Raw genomic sequence first — 12,500 nt, 5'->3', positions numbered from 1 at the left:
GGTTAGTCAAATCCCCCGGGGCCTTGTCACCGCGGGAGCCGGGGTCGATTCCCCGCCGGGGAGGAAAAATGTTTTCTCTTTCTTATTCCTTTGAGCTCCAGTCATTGATCCTGGGAAGAGTAGTCTCTTAATTAGTATTCCTCGATTATATTGTTTAGTATCCCCGCCCGTCACGCGGGTGAGGCCCGGGTTCGATTCCCCCGTGGAGGAACAAATGGGGTTTTCTCTTTCATTCCCTGAGATCCCCCATTCCATTGATCTGGGAAAAGAGTTTATGGACTCCAAATAAATTAGTCAGTCCCCTCGGTATATAAGGGTTAGTATTCGGGCCTGTCCCACCGCGGAGCCGGGGTTCGATTCCCCCGCCGGGGAGGAAACAATGTTTTCTCTTTTCTATTATTCCTGAGGGCTCGTCATTGAATCCCCTGAGATTAGGCTCATTTAATTATTCAGGTCCCGGGTAGGTATTGTGGTTGGTAATCTCCCTGGCCACGCTGGAGGCCGGGGTCGATTCCCCGCCGGGGAGACAATGGTTTCTCTTTTCTATCCCTGATTGCCCCTCAGTTCAGTGAATCTGGAAGAAGTAAGGTCTCGTCAGCGCCCCGGGAGGCCGGGGTTCGAATTCCCCGCCCGGGAGGAACAATGTTTTCTCTTCCTATTCCTGAAGGGCTCAGTCCTTGGAATCCTGGAAGAGGTTATTGTCTCATTAATAGTCAGTCCTCCTGTTTAAGTATAAAGTGGTTAGTTAATCCCCGCCTGTCACGCCGGGAGGCCGGGGTTCGATTCCCGCCGGGGAGGAAAAACAAGTTTTCTCTTTAATAATTTCCTGAGCCTCAAGTCATTGAATCCCTGGGAAAGTTAGCCGGTTCAATTAATAGTCAAGTCCTCGTAGTATAGTGGTTAGTACCCGCCTGTCACGCGGGAGGGCCGGGGTTTCGATTCCCCCGCCGGGGAGGAACAATGGGTTTTCTTCTTTCTAATTCCTGAGCTCAAGTCATTGAATCTGGGAAGGAGTAAGGTGTCTCCGGTTAATAGTAGTCCCTCGTAGGGGTATTATGTGGGTTAAAGTATCCCCGCCTGGTCCCACGCGGGAGGCCGGGGTTCGTTTCCCGCCGGGGAAGGAAAATGTTTTTCTCTTTTCTATTTCCTGAGCTTCAGTTCAATTGGAATCTGGGAAGAGTAGGTCCCTCATTATTAGTCAGCCCTTCGGTAGTATTAGGTGGTTAGTATCCCCCTGGCCCTGTCCAGCGGGACCGGGGTTCGATTCCCCGCCGGGGAGGAACAATTGTTTTCTCTTTCTATTCCCTGAGATAGTTCAATTGGAATTCCTGGAAGGTAGGACCTCCCATAAATAGTCATCCTCCGGTAGTATAGTGGTTAGTATCCCCGCCTGCACGCGGGAGGCCGGGGTTCGATTTCCCCCGCCGGGGAATGTTTTTTTCTTTCTTTTATTCCTGAGCCATTCCATTGAATCTGGAAAGTTAGGTTCTCATTAATGTCGGGGATCCTCGGTTTTTTTAAGGTAAGGTGGTTAGTAATCGAATGTTCCACGCGGGAGGCCGGGGTTCGATTCCCCCGCCGGGAGGAACAATGGTTTCTCTTTCTATTTCCTGAGCTCAGTCATTGAATCTGGGAATAGTAGGTCTCATTTAAATAGTCATCCTCGGTAGTAGTGGTTTAGTACCCCGCCTTCACGCAGGAGGCCGGGGTTTCGATTCCCCGCCGGGGGGACAATGTTTTTCTCTTTCTATTCCTGAGATCATTACATTGAATCTGGAAGATAGACTCCAAAATAGTCAGTCCTCGGTAGTATATTGGTTAGTATCCCCGCCTGGTCAGCGGGAGCCGGGTTTCGATTTCCCCGCCGGGGAGGAACAATGTTTTCTCTTTCTATTCCTGCTCTCAGTCATTGAATCCTGGGAAGGAGTAAGGTCTCATTAATATCGCCCTCGGTAGTTAGTGGTTAGTACCCCGCCTGTTCCAGCGGGGGCCGGGGTTGGTCCCGCCCCCAGGGAGGAACCAAGTTTTCCTCTTTCTATTCCTGAGCTCAGTCATTGAATCTGGGAAGAGTGGTTCCATTTAATAATCAGTCCTCCGGTAGTATAGTGGTTAGTATCCCCGCCCGTCAACGCGGGAGGGCCGGGTTCGATTGCCCGGGGGAGGAATCAATTGTTTTCCTCTTTCTATTCCTGGCACAGTCTTGAATCTGGGAAGAGTAGGGTCCTTTAATAGTCAGTCCTCTAAGTATAGTGGTTATATCCCCGCCTGTCACTGGGAGGCCGGGTTCGATTCCCCGCCGGGGAGGAACAATAATTTTCTCCTTTCTATTCCTGAACTCATCATTAATCTTAATATTATAATATCAAGTCCTCGGTAGTATAGTGGTTAGTATCCCCGCCTGTCACGCGGGAGGCCGGGGTTTGATTCCCCGCCGGGGAGGACCAATGCTTTCTTTTTCTATTCCTGAGATCATTCATTGAATTTGGGAGGAGTAGGACTCATAAATAGTCAGTCCTCGGTAGTATAGTGGTTAGTATCCCCGCCTGTCACGCGGGAGGCCGGGGTTCGATTCCCCGCCGGGGAGGAACAATGTTTTCTCTTTCTATTCCTGAGATCATTCATTGAATTTGGGAGAAGTAGGACTCATCAATAGTCAGTCCTCGGTAGTATAGTGGTTAGTATCCCCGCCTGTCACGCGGGAGGCCGGGGTTCGATTCCCCGCCGGGGAGGAACAATGTTTTCTCTTTCTATTCCTGAGATCATTCATTGAATTTGGGAGGAGTAGGACTCATAAATAATCAGTCCTCGGTAGTATAGTGGTTAGTATCCCCGCCTGTCACGCGAGAGGCCGGGGTTCGATTCCCCGCCGGGGAGGAACAATGTTTTCTCTTTCTATTCCTGAGATCATTCATTGAATTTGGGAGGAGTAGGACTCATCAATAGTCAGTCCTCGGTAGTATAGTGGTTAGTATCCCCGCCTGTCACGCGGGAGGCCGGGGTTCGATTCCCCGCCAGGGAGGAACAATGTTTTCTCTTTCTATTCCTGAGATCATTCATTGAATTTGGGAGGAGTAGGACTCATAAATAGTCAGTCCTTGGTAGTATAGTGGTTAGTATCCCCGCCTGTCACGCGGGAGGCCGGGGTTCAATTCCCCGCGGGGAAGGAATAATGTTTTCTCTTTCTATTCCTGAGCTCAGTCATTGAATCTGGGAAGAGTAGGTCTCATTAATAGTCAGTCCTCGGTAGTATAGTGGTTAGTATCCCCGCCTGTCACGCGGGAGGCCGGGGTTCGATTCCCCGCCGGGGAGGAACAATGTTTTCTCTCTTTATTCCTGAGCTCAGTCATTGAATCTGGGAAGAGTAGGTCTTATAATTAGTCAGTCCTCGCTAGTATAGTGGTTAGTATCCCCGCCTGTCATGCGGGAGGCCGGGGTTCAATTCCCCGCCGGGGAGGAACAATGCTTTCTCTTTCTATTCCTGAGCTCAGTCATTGAATTTGGGAGGAGTAGGACTCATAAATAGTCAGTCCTCGGTAGTATAGTGGTTAGTATCCCCGCCTGTCACGCGGGAGGCCGGGGTTCGATTCCCCGCCGGGGAGGAACAATGTTTTCTCTTTCTATTCCTGAGCTCAGTCATTGAATTTGGGAGGAGTAGGACTCATAAATAGTCAGTCCTCGGTAGTATAGTGGTTAGTATCCCCGCCTGTCACGCGGGAGGCCGGGGTTCGATTCCCCGCCGGGGAGTAACAATGTTTTCTCTTTCTATTCCTGAGATCATTCATTGAATTTGGGAGGAGTAGGACTCATCAATAGTCAGTCCTCGGTAGTATAGTGGTTAGTATCCCCGCCTGTCACGCGGGAGGCCGGGGTTCGATTCCCCGCCGGGGAGGAACAATGTTTTCTCTTTCTATTCTTGAGATCATTCATTGAATTTGGGAGGAGTAGGACTCATAAATAGTCAGTCCTCGGTAGTATAGTGGTTAGTATCCCCGCCTGTCACGCGGGAGGCCGGGGTTCGATTCCCCGCCGGGGAGGAACAATGTTTTCTCTTTCTATTCCCGAGATCATTCATTGAATTTGGGAGGAATAGGACTGATATAAATAGTCAGTCCTCGGTAGTATAGTGGTTAGTATCCCCGCTTTTTAGTTCGATCACTTTCCATGCATTTTTTTCTTTTGCAAGACCTTTTTTTCCACTTTCTGAGTTTCTGGAACAAGATCCTTCTGTCTCTTGGTATGCATTTCTGATGTTTACTTTTCTTCTTCAGTATATATTTATCCACTATTTTCTCTAATATTTTATATAATATCTCCGTATTTACCTTTATATCATCACTTACGAAAATGTTATCCCAATCTTTGTTTAATTCTTCATTTATTTCTGACCATTTTATATTTTTACTGTAGAAATTGTATTTTCCATATCCTTCCCACTTTTTCATTTCTTGCTTATCTCTGTTTTCACTTGCTTTGGAATGGACTGGTAATTCTATGACATTATGGTCTGAAATACTGGCAGAGTAAAAACAGAAAAACAGAATAATAGTGAAAGGGCTAGGAGCGAATACAGAGAAACAAATTAATAAAAAAAAAAAAAAAAAAAAAAAAAAAAAAAAAAAACAAAAAAAAAAAGATAATAATAATAAAAATAATAATAATTAATCATAATAATAATAATAGAACGAAACAAGACACCTACCCACAGCGTAGCGTAAGGAGAACTGACACACATTTTTCGTGTCTGTTCTCCTTACGCTACCGCTGTGGGTAGGTGTCTTGTTCGTTCTATTATTATTATTAGTTTTATTTTCTAATTAATTACTTTGTATTCGCTCCTAGTCCTTTCACTGTTATTAAAAAGGTTTTTAATTTTGGTGTTGGTAAACATTGTGTGTATCTTTTTACTTATACGCAATTGATGTGTAATCGTTTCAGCCTGGAAAATGTATCAAGCCGATACGAAACGTCGGCGCTAATAAATGGATGAAAGACAGAACGCGTCTCCCTACTCCAATATTATTTCTTTAACTATTATTTCTTTAACATGATTCACCTCGTTCACAATACTAGGTCTAAAGTATTTTCCTTTCTTGTTGGCAGGTGATTTATTTGTTGAATGTTGTATTCTAGTAGCATATCTAATAGCTTTTCGAATTGCCTCTTATCTTCTGCACTACTATTACTCTCTTTTTTATATGTATAAATACAAACACAATCTCCTATTCGTTCTTTCCAGTCTATGAAAGGAAGGTTAAAGTCTCCGGATAGGAGAATAGTCCAGTCCTTAAGATTTCTACATATATCATCCAATTTTTCTACTATTGTGTCAAACTCTTTAGTATTAGGGGGTCTATATATTACTATGTTCATTAATTTTTCAGATTCAAATTCTACCGCTATTAGTTCACATTCTGAGTTACTATATTTCTCAAATATTTTTCCTTGATTTTTGTCTTTCCCATATATCGCGGTTCCCCCTTGATTCCTATTTTTTCTATCTGATCTATAAGTTTGGAACCCTTTTATTTGATCGTCATTCCCAGTCTCTTGGGAATACCAGGTTTCACTTATATTCATTATATCTATTTTCTTTTCAATTTGGGTTAGTTCTTCTAAGTACTCTATTTTTCTTTTTGAGTTACTCGTAACTAAACCCTGCGCATTCATCACTATGATGGTTTGCATGTTTTCTCCTTCATTTAATATGGGTAATAATAAGGATTTTCCCACGTCTCTTTCCTGTTCTGGTATGTTGTTCTTTTCTTCATTTCCAGAAATTCTGACATTAAAAATCCAACTTTTCCATAATATTTGATCTTCCTTCATCATAACTATTCATTATGTGTCTGAATCTGCAATATTCTCCGTATCTGCAATATCCTCTTGCATCATAAATACAGTATTTATCTCTTGAGCTGTATCTTGGAGCTGATGCTTGGAAATTCTTTGCTGACACTCCATATCGCAGTGATGGCTTGCTTTTTTCCTTCACCTCATATTCTTTGTTACTCTCTTTATTTGTTTCTTTCTTATTTTGGATTTTATCATTTGATTGATTATTTAATTGATTTTGATTCATGGCTACAGGGTGCACATATTTACATTTTTTGTCGAACTTACATCCTTTTCCTTCTTTTAGGTTTTTGCATATTTTTGGATGTAGATCTCTGCAATCATCCTCATAGCCGTCTAGGTATGCACATTTACCTTAGATTTCATAGTTGTGACATACCTTGGGATGTTTGTAGTAACATCTTTCTCCAAATCTGGAATTCCCCCTTTTCAAAAGGGTGCAGACTTGGTCTTTCTTGTCTATTTTTTCCTCTTTCCCATCAGTGTGCAGATCTGGGTAGAGCCTCTTCGGGATTTTCTTTTGTGTTGTCATGTCGTAATTTATTTCTTCGTATGTATGCTGCTTGATTGCTTCATATGTAGTATCAATGAGTATCTCTGCATCCATACTTTTATCTTGTTCTTTGTTTTCCTTATTTTTTTCTGTCATTTCAGTTTTGTTTACTTCTCTTCCGTTTTCCTCTTCTTCTTCTTCCTCTTTCTCTTCTTCTTCATCCTCAACTATTTGTACATTAAGTCTTGATTTAATAACATTGTCTATCCATGATAGACATGTTGAGCAAAATATTCTGGTATCCTTACTCATATCTTGCATTACTTCAGCATAAATAAGATGACATTTACATAGAAAAAAAAAACTCTTAACATCAAGAGCAGATGGACGAAGAAATAGTAATCTGAGAAGTCTAAATAAGAAAAAGGCGGGCATGTGATTTGTGAAAAATATTGCGGGAGTCATGAACTGCAAATGCACGAATTAAAGAAGATATCTATCAAAAGTTACTGATGCAGTTGAGTATAAAAAAGGGCGTAGGAAAGTAAAGAATGCTTGGGAGCATTGCTGTATATGGGGAATGTCTCATATGTGAACAACCAAAATCAGGGAAAAAAAAAAAATTAGTAGTAATTTACCTTGTAGGAGTCCAACATAAAAACTAAATTTTGGTCTGACAAACACCTCGAGATATCAAGTAACAAGAAAAGTTCTCCTCTACCTTTTATATATATATATATATATATATATATATATATATATTTATATATATATAACAACTGTCCAGACATCAATAATTAAGCCAAGTAAATTGGACCACAGACTAGGCGAATTTCGTCTCGTACAAGAGCTGGATTTTCAGGTGCCTTTGGAAGTGGGAACATTTAGGCGATAATGAAGGTTGGAGTCATAGAACTTTACCCACAAATATTACAGGTGACTGTCATCTTTCCATGGCGTGGGATGAACCACAGTATGTTTCCCAAAAAATAGGCACAATAATCTTATGTATCTGCCTAAAGCCAAACGCTGGAACCTATCCAGTCATTCAGCGCTGGAAGGGAAATTGAAAGGTCTTAAAGGCGTAACAGGTAGAAAACCCCGCAACTGCATTACGAGACAGTTGTTAAGAGAGGGCTGAAGAACGTAAGATGGAAGAAAGAGAATATGAACGGAGGTACAGTAAAAAGAATGAAAGGGGTCGCAGCTAGGGGCCGAAGGAGACGCTCCTGAGAATCGTAAGCAACCCACTGGCGGGGAAGGATCGGGGGGAGGGAGGACTAGAACTGGAAGTGTGTGCTAAGTCTGTCCTGCCAAATCCTACGACTAGAACCATGAATTAGGTTTCCTATATAATCACGTTAGGGGTATACGTAAGAATCTGGAAGAAGCACTGTAATAATTATTACTTCTACATCATGCATAGTTATTATAAATTCTAATAAAATACAATGAAGCTCTTTACAGAAGTGTGTGTTGACAAAATTCGTATTATCATCAGAAGACAGGTTCGTAATGATTGAGGGAGTTGGGAATAATGACGAGTCTGAATGACTCGTTAACCTACAAACACACACCACTAGCAACGGGTGTGATCTATGAAAACAGCTCATCTGAAAGAGACAATTGTACAATAATGAAACGACGCGTCTCTATATTCTTTATGGTGTTTGATGCAAGGGCAAAGTCAACCGCATTAAATTAATAAGCGCCTCTACTTCGTTTCCGCAGGATGGCGATAACTTCGGCAACAATATTTTTACGAAAATGTTACAGAGAGAGAGAGAGAGAGAGAGAGAGAGAGAGAGAGAGAGGAGAATCACAATTCGTCTCGGCATATCTATCGTTACCGTCCGGATAGTATCCGTTATTAAAAACTCCGATCGAGTTTCAAAGGAAAACTGAATTGAATTGAATATGGAATTTAGGCCAAAGGCCAAGCACTGGGACCTATTAGGCCATTCTGCGCTGAAATGGAAACCGACAGTAAAAGGGTTGAGAGGTATAACACGAGGAAAACTTCGCAGTTGCACTATGATGCAATTGTTAGGAGAGGAAGGAAAGTAAGAAGGAAGAAAGAGAATATGAAAGGAGGTACAGTAAAAGGAACGAAAGGGGTTGCAGCTAGGGGCCGAAGGCAGGCTGCAAAGAACCTTAAGTAATGCTTACAGTGCACAGCATGAGGTGCACTAACGGCACTAACCCCGTGCTCATCTACTGACACGAACTTTATCACCATTACCTCCTTCAACGCCGAGCAAACCAACTGGCCTCCGCGTCGAAACCTCCTCCAACCCCCTCCCACCTCACCAATCATCTTTCCTGTATTTTACCTTTAAACAAAAAATTAAAAACTGTCAGTTATCATCCAAGCAGTCTGGGTGTCTTCCAACTATTCCGTTGACTACTCGAGTTTAGCTGACCCCATCATGTAGTACTATTCCCCCCCCCCCCCCCTTCCCGCCCCCCCTCGAGAGTGTGGAATGAACGTGACCAACACATCTAACAGAATATAGAACTTAGAACTTAGACCAAAGACCAAGAACGCTGCGACCTATAAGGTCATCAGCACTGAAACGGAAACTGACAGTATGAAAGGTGTAGCAACAGGAGGAAAACCTCGCTGCAGCACTATGAAACAATTGTTAGGCAGGGTGGAAAGATAGATGGAAAGAGAATATGAGCGGAGGTACAGTAAAAAAAAAAAGAACGACAGAAGTTTGCAGCTAGTGGCCGAAGTGACGCTGCAAACACTCTTAAGTAATGCCTACAGTGCACCTCGTGAGGTACTCTGAAGGCACTCCAGGGGCCTATTGTTTGGTGTTACCTGTCAAATGGCCTTTCACTAAATTCTAACTTGAGAGCACCCATATCACTGTTCCTTAATATCTGAAGGATTTGGCCTCGTTAATCTTTTTCCAATTAGTGTTCCTGCATCCCTTTGTGCATAAGCTGGCCTCATTAGGCCTATTTGTTTGTTATTAGCTCTATTCTGAGCCATAATCTTCCAGCATCTATAACGCAGTCTAGTACTCTAGCTTCGTAAATTTTGTGGCGTTTTGCTGATCAAAACAGTTTCAATTGCATATTCTAATTACAGTTTTTTTATCGGTACTCAGATCTAAACCTCTGCATCTACAGTTAGTCTTTTCTTCATAAAATCCATGGGAATAGTTAACACCAAAGATACCATATCATTTCACTTTACCACCCCACTATTTACTGCTACTTTGTTATAAACAACTTCAATTAACTTTACACATTTAACAAAACTGTACCACTCGCGCAAGTCCTTGCATAACTGATCTGAAGACGTTTTTAAGTAAATCTGACGCACGTTGCAGCTTAACTACTTTTATGTAGGGGTATTCGGAACAACTGCTATTCCTAGACATGAGGCAAAGAGAGAGAGAGAGAGAGAGAGAGAGAGAGAGAGAGAGAGAGAGAGAGAGAGAGAGAGAGAGAGAGAGAGAGCTGGATAGGAAATATAGCCTACCTACTCGGCTATGACCTCACCTAACCGGAGCCTTTCTCCCTTGTGACCATGTTAAGTCTCTTGGAAATATATTCAGACCTTAAGATTTAGAGCGTTCCTAGGAAATACATTCAACTATCGTAATGTTACTTTAAGGTGACTCACAAACTATTACGCTGGACTCAGACCATCATGGACTCTATTAAATAGTTTCCATATTTTTAGTATCCCACAAAAACTAGCCTAACTGCCATATTGATTTTCTAGCCCACTAATGCCAATCAATAGCAATTTCCATAATAAAAGGTCTTAGTTATTAACATCACTCTGGCATTTTACTAGAAACATTGATATTTCGCCAACAAATAGCAGATAAATAAATTATTATAGCATATATAACAGCTCACTGGATGCACAAATGCCTTTTGTCACAAAGTTTAGGCTCACAGACACAGCCACACTAGGCCACTCTTAGTACTCAACTATTTTTTTGTCTTTCAATGATATAGACATAAAAGCACGATGAACTCTACCTACTGATAATCAAAAGTGACCAAAAAGTAACTAGCGCAACTTATAACACGGATGTCAGGTTAGTTTTCATATACTTCAGCTTCATGTTTAATATGAACAAAACATTAATTAATTATTTGATTATGTCTCAAGGAATGGTATCAGCCAATGTAAACAGATTAATATTTTCTCGACATTCTCAAGGAACATTTAACTTCAGGGAACACTGTTCAAAAATGAATGACCTAGGGAAGAAAATATTTTATTCACAGTGCCATACTTCACACTTTGCCCTCGGAATCGTAATCACACGAGCTAACTGTCTCTCCGTCTTTAAGTCGTGATGTCACTAGGCCTATTCAAAGAATGTGACTTACTGTACATTAGCCATAGTCTAACAGGTTATTAACAACACGTTGATTAGGATTTTTCTGGTTTAGTTTCATGGGTCTTCATCAACTTTGATACCTATATAGTGGTAAAAAATGTGGTACAAAGTGGGTGGCTTACATTAGGTTGGGTAGGTTAGGTTAAGGAAGGTTATGTCCTCATAAGGCTTTGACTACTGCAGATGTTGGGTCTTTGCTGGAAATTCATAGTTTCTTAATTTTGTGGGTTCACTCGAAACTCGAACGTCTGTAGAAACCACAAACACATTCAATATAAAATTAATTCAAAACGAATGAAAATCCTTAGGCTACGAATGCAATAACCTTAATTCATAATATAGTAAGCCATCCTCGTAATGCAGTAAACATTTACCTCAGATAACCAACTTTACCTGTGTCCCCTTGAGATATAGTATTCTATCCGCATAACTGTGTTTAGCTATCTCACGGCAATACATACACAGTAGTCCTTTTTTTTTTTTTTTAAGTAAATGAATATAGTATAGGCGCACAAAATCACATTCAGTGACATACGTTCCATGAGCTTCGAAACATAGGTCTAGTTATCACTGACATCAGATAGCCTACCTTCTACTAACGTTGGTCAAAATGCAATTGACAATAAACTTATTTATCTTTAATAGACTAACCACACACACACACATGTAGATAATATATATATATATATATATATATATATATATATATATATATATATACACACACACACACACACACACACACACACACATATATATATATATATATATATATATATATTATATATATATATATATATATATATATATATATATATAATATACATAATATATATATATCTATATATCTATAAATCTATATATCTATATATATATATATATATATATATATATATATATATATATATATATATAATCTACGTAGCGGACTAGATACATTGGTAAGCCTACCTATAGCCTAGCCTATCATACCTAGGTATCGAAAAATTCTAGACCTACACATTCCAAAGTATAACAATATCTTTCAAAAAATTACTTAATTATTATCTTACTTACCTTAGCTATATAATATACATGACAAGAAGATTACTCCTGTCTTTACTTCTACGACGTTGTGGGTGCATGGCATAAACGCTGGGAAGGTAACGCTTGGCAAACGTCCAACAAACTTACCTTTTAGCGGCCTTCCTCTATTGAAAAGCTATAGCCTAATATTTTGCCGATTGCTTAACTAGTGTACCTTTTCACAGCAAATTATATTTGCCGTTGCTATATCACATGCAACACAAAACACGGAATCACGGACAAATGTCAACAACACAAACTTTGAAAGCTCAGCGTTCGGCTGACATAGCATTCGAGTTTGATTTAATAATCTGTAACTTTTTTTTATTTATCCAAATCAAATAGTTATGTTTGAGTTTGATTAAAGCTGTCAATAATAAATTAGAATAAAAAGCTAAGGAGAGCTTTTACGACCCCAAGCTCTAGAATTTCATGAACAGGTGATATGAACGGTACATTGACATTTCTTGCTATACGTCTCATATCTCGGTTTCTTCTCATTAATTCTTCCTCATTTATTTGGAATAGTTTCGTATTATATGCAAAACAAAACGGAATTTGGTAATGCAGTGATTTTTTTCTTCTACTTTTTAACGTCCAATGGAAAGCCGTTACAGACCACTATGATCTCTAGCATTGGTACATATTAATGATATACTCATGGGAAAGTTTACAGCCATCTTCAACCCTACACGTAGGATATTAGATATGGA

General features: G+C 40.5%; 7 non-coding genes across 7 annotated transcripts; all 7 read left to right on the top strand.

Annotated features, from left to right (window-relative positions):
- Window positions 1-2,512: 2,512 nt before the first annotated feature.
- On the top strand, window positions 2,513-2,584 carry Trnad-guc (transfer RNA aspartic acid (anticodon GUC)). Its single transcript has one exon. It is a non-coding gene; the product is annotated as a tRNA-Asp (tRNA).
- A 73-nt stretch (window positions 2,585-2,657) lies between these two features.
- Window positions 2,658-2,729, top strand: Trnad-guc (transfer RNA aspartic acid (anticodon GUC)). The gene has a single exon. It is a non-coding gene; the product is annotated as a tRNA-Asp (tRNA).
- A 508-nt stretch (window positions 2,730-3,237) lies between these two features.
- Trnad-guc (transfer RNA aspartic acid (anticodon GUC)) lies at window positions 3,238-3,309 on the top strand. Its single transcript has one exon. It is a non-coding gene; the product is annotated as a tRNA-Asp (tRNA).
- A 218-nt stretch (window positions 3,310-3,527) lies between these two features.
- On the top strand, window positions 3,528-3,599 carry Trnad-guc (transfer RNA aspartic acid (anticodon GUC)). The gene has a single exon. It is a non-coding gene; the product is annotated as a tRNA-Asp (tRNA).
- Window positions 3,600-3,672: 73 nt separating this feature from the next.
- On the top strand, window positions 3,673-3,744 carry Trnad-guc (transfer RNA aspartic acid (anticodon GUC)). Its single transcript has one exon. It is a non-coding gene; the product is annotated as a tRNA-Asp (tRNA).
- Window positions 3,745-3,817: 73 nt separating this feature from the next.
- On the top strand, window positions 3,818-3,889 carry Trnad-guc (transfer RNA aspartic acid (anticodon GUC)). The gene has a single exon. It is a non-coding gene; the product is annotated as a tRNA-Asp (tRNA).
- Window positions 3,890-3,962: 73 nt separating this feature from the next.
- On the top strand, window positions 3,963-4,034 carry Trnad-guc (transfer RNA aspartic acid (anticodon GUC)). The gene has a single exon. It is a non-coding gene; the product is annotated as a tRNA-Asp (tRNA).
- The last annotated feature ends 8,466 nt before the right edge of the window (window positions 4,035-12,500 follow it).

The sequence above is a fragment of the Macrobrachium nipponense genome, chromosome 42 (assembly GCF_015104395.2).
Source record: "Macrobrachium nipponense isolate FS-2020 chromosome 42, ASM1510439v2, whole genome shotgun sequence".
In the NCBI taxonomy this organism is placed as follows: domain Eukaryota; kingdom Metazoa; phylum Arthropoda; class Malacostraca; order Decapoda; family Palaemonidae; genus Macrobrachium; species Macrobrachium nipponense.
Note: the sequence above shows the minus strand (reverse complement) of the source record. Positions and strands in the feature narration are given on the sequence as shown.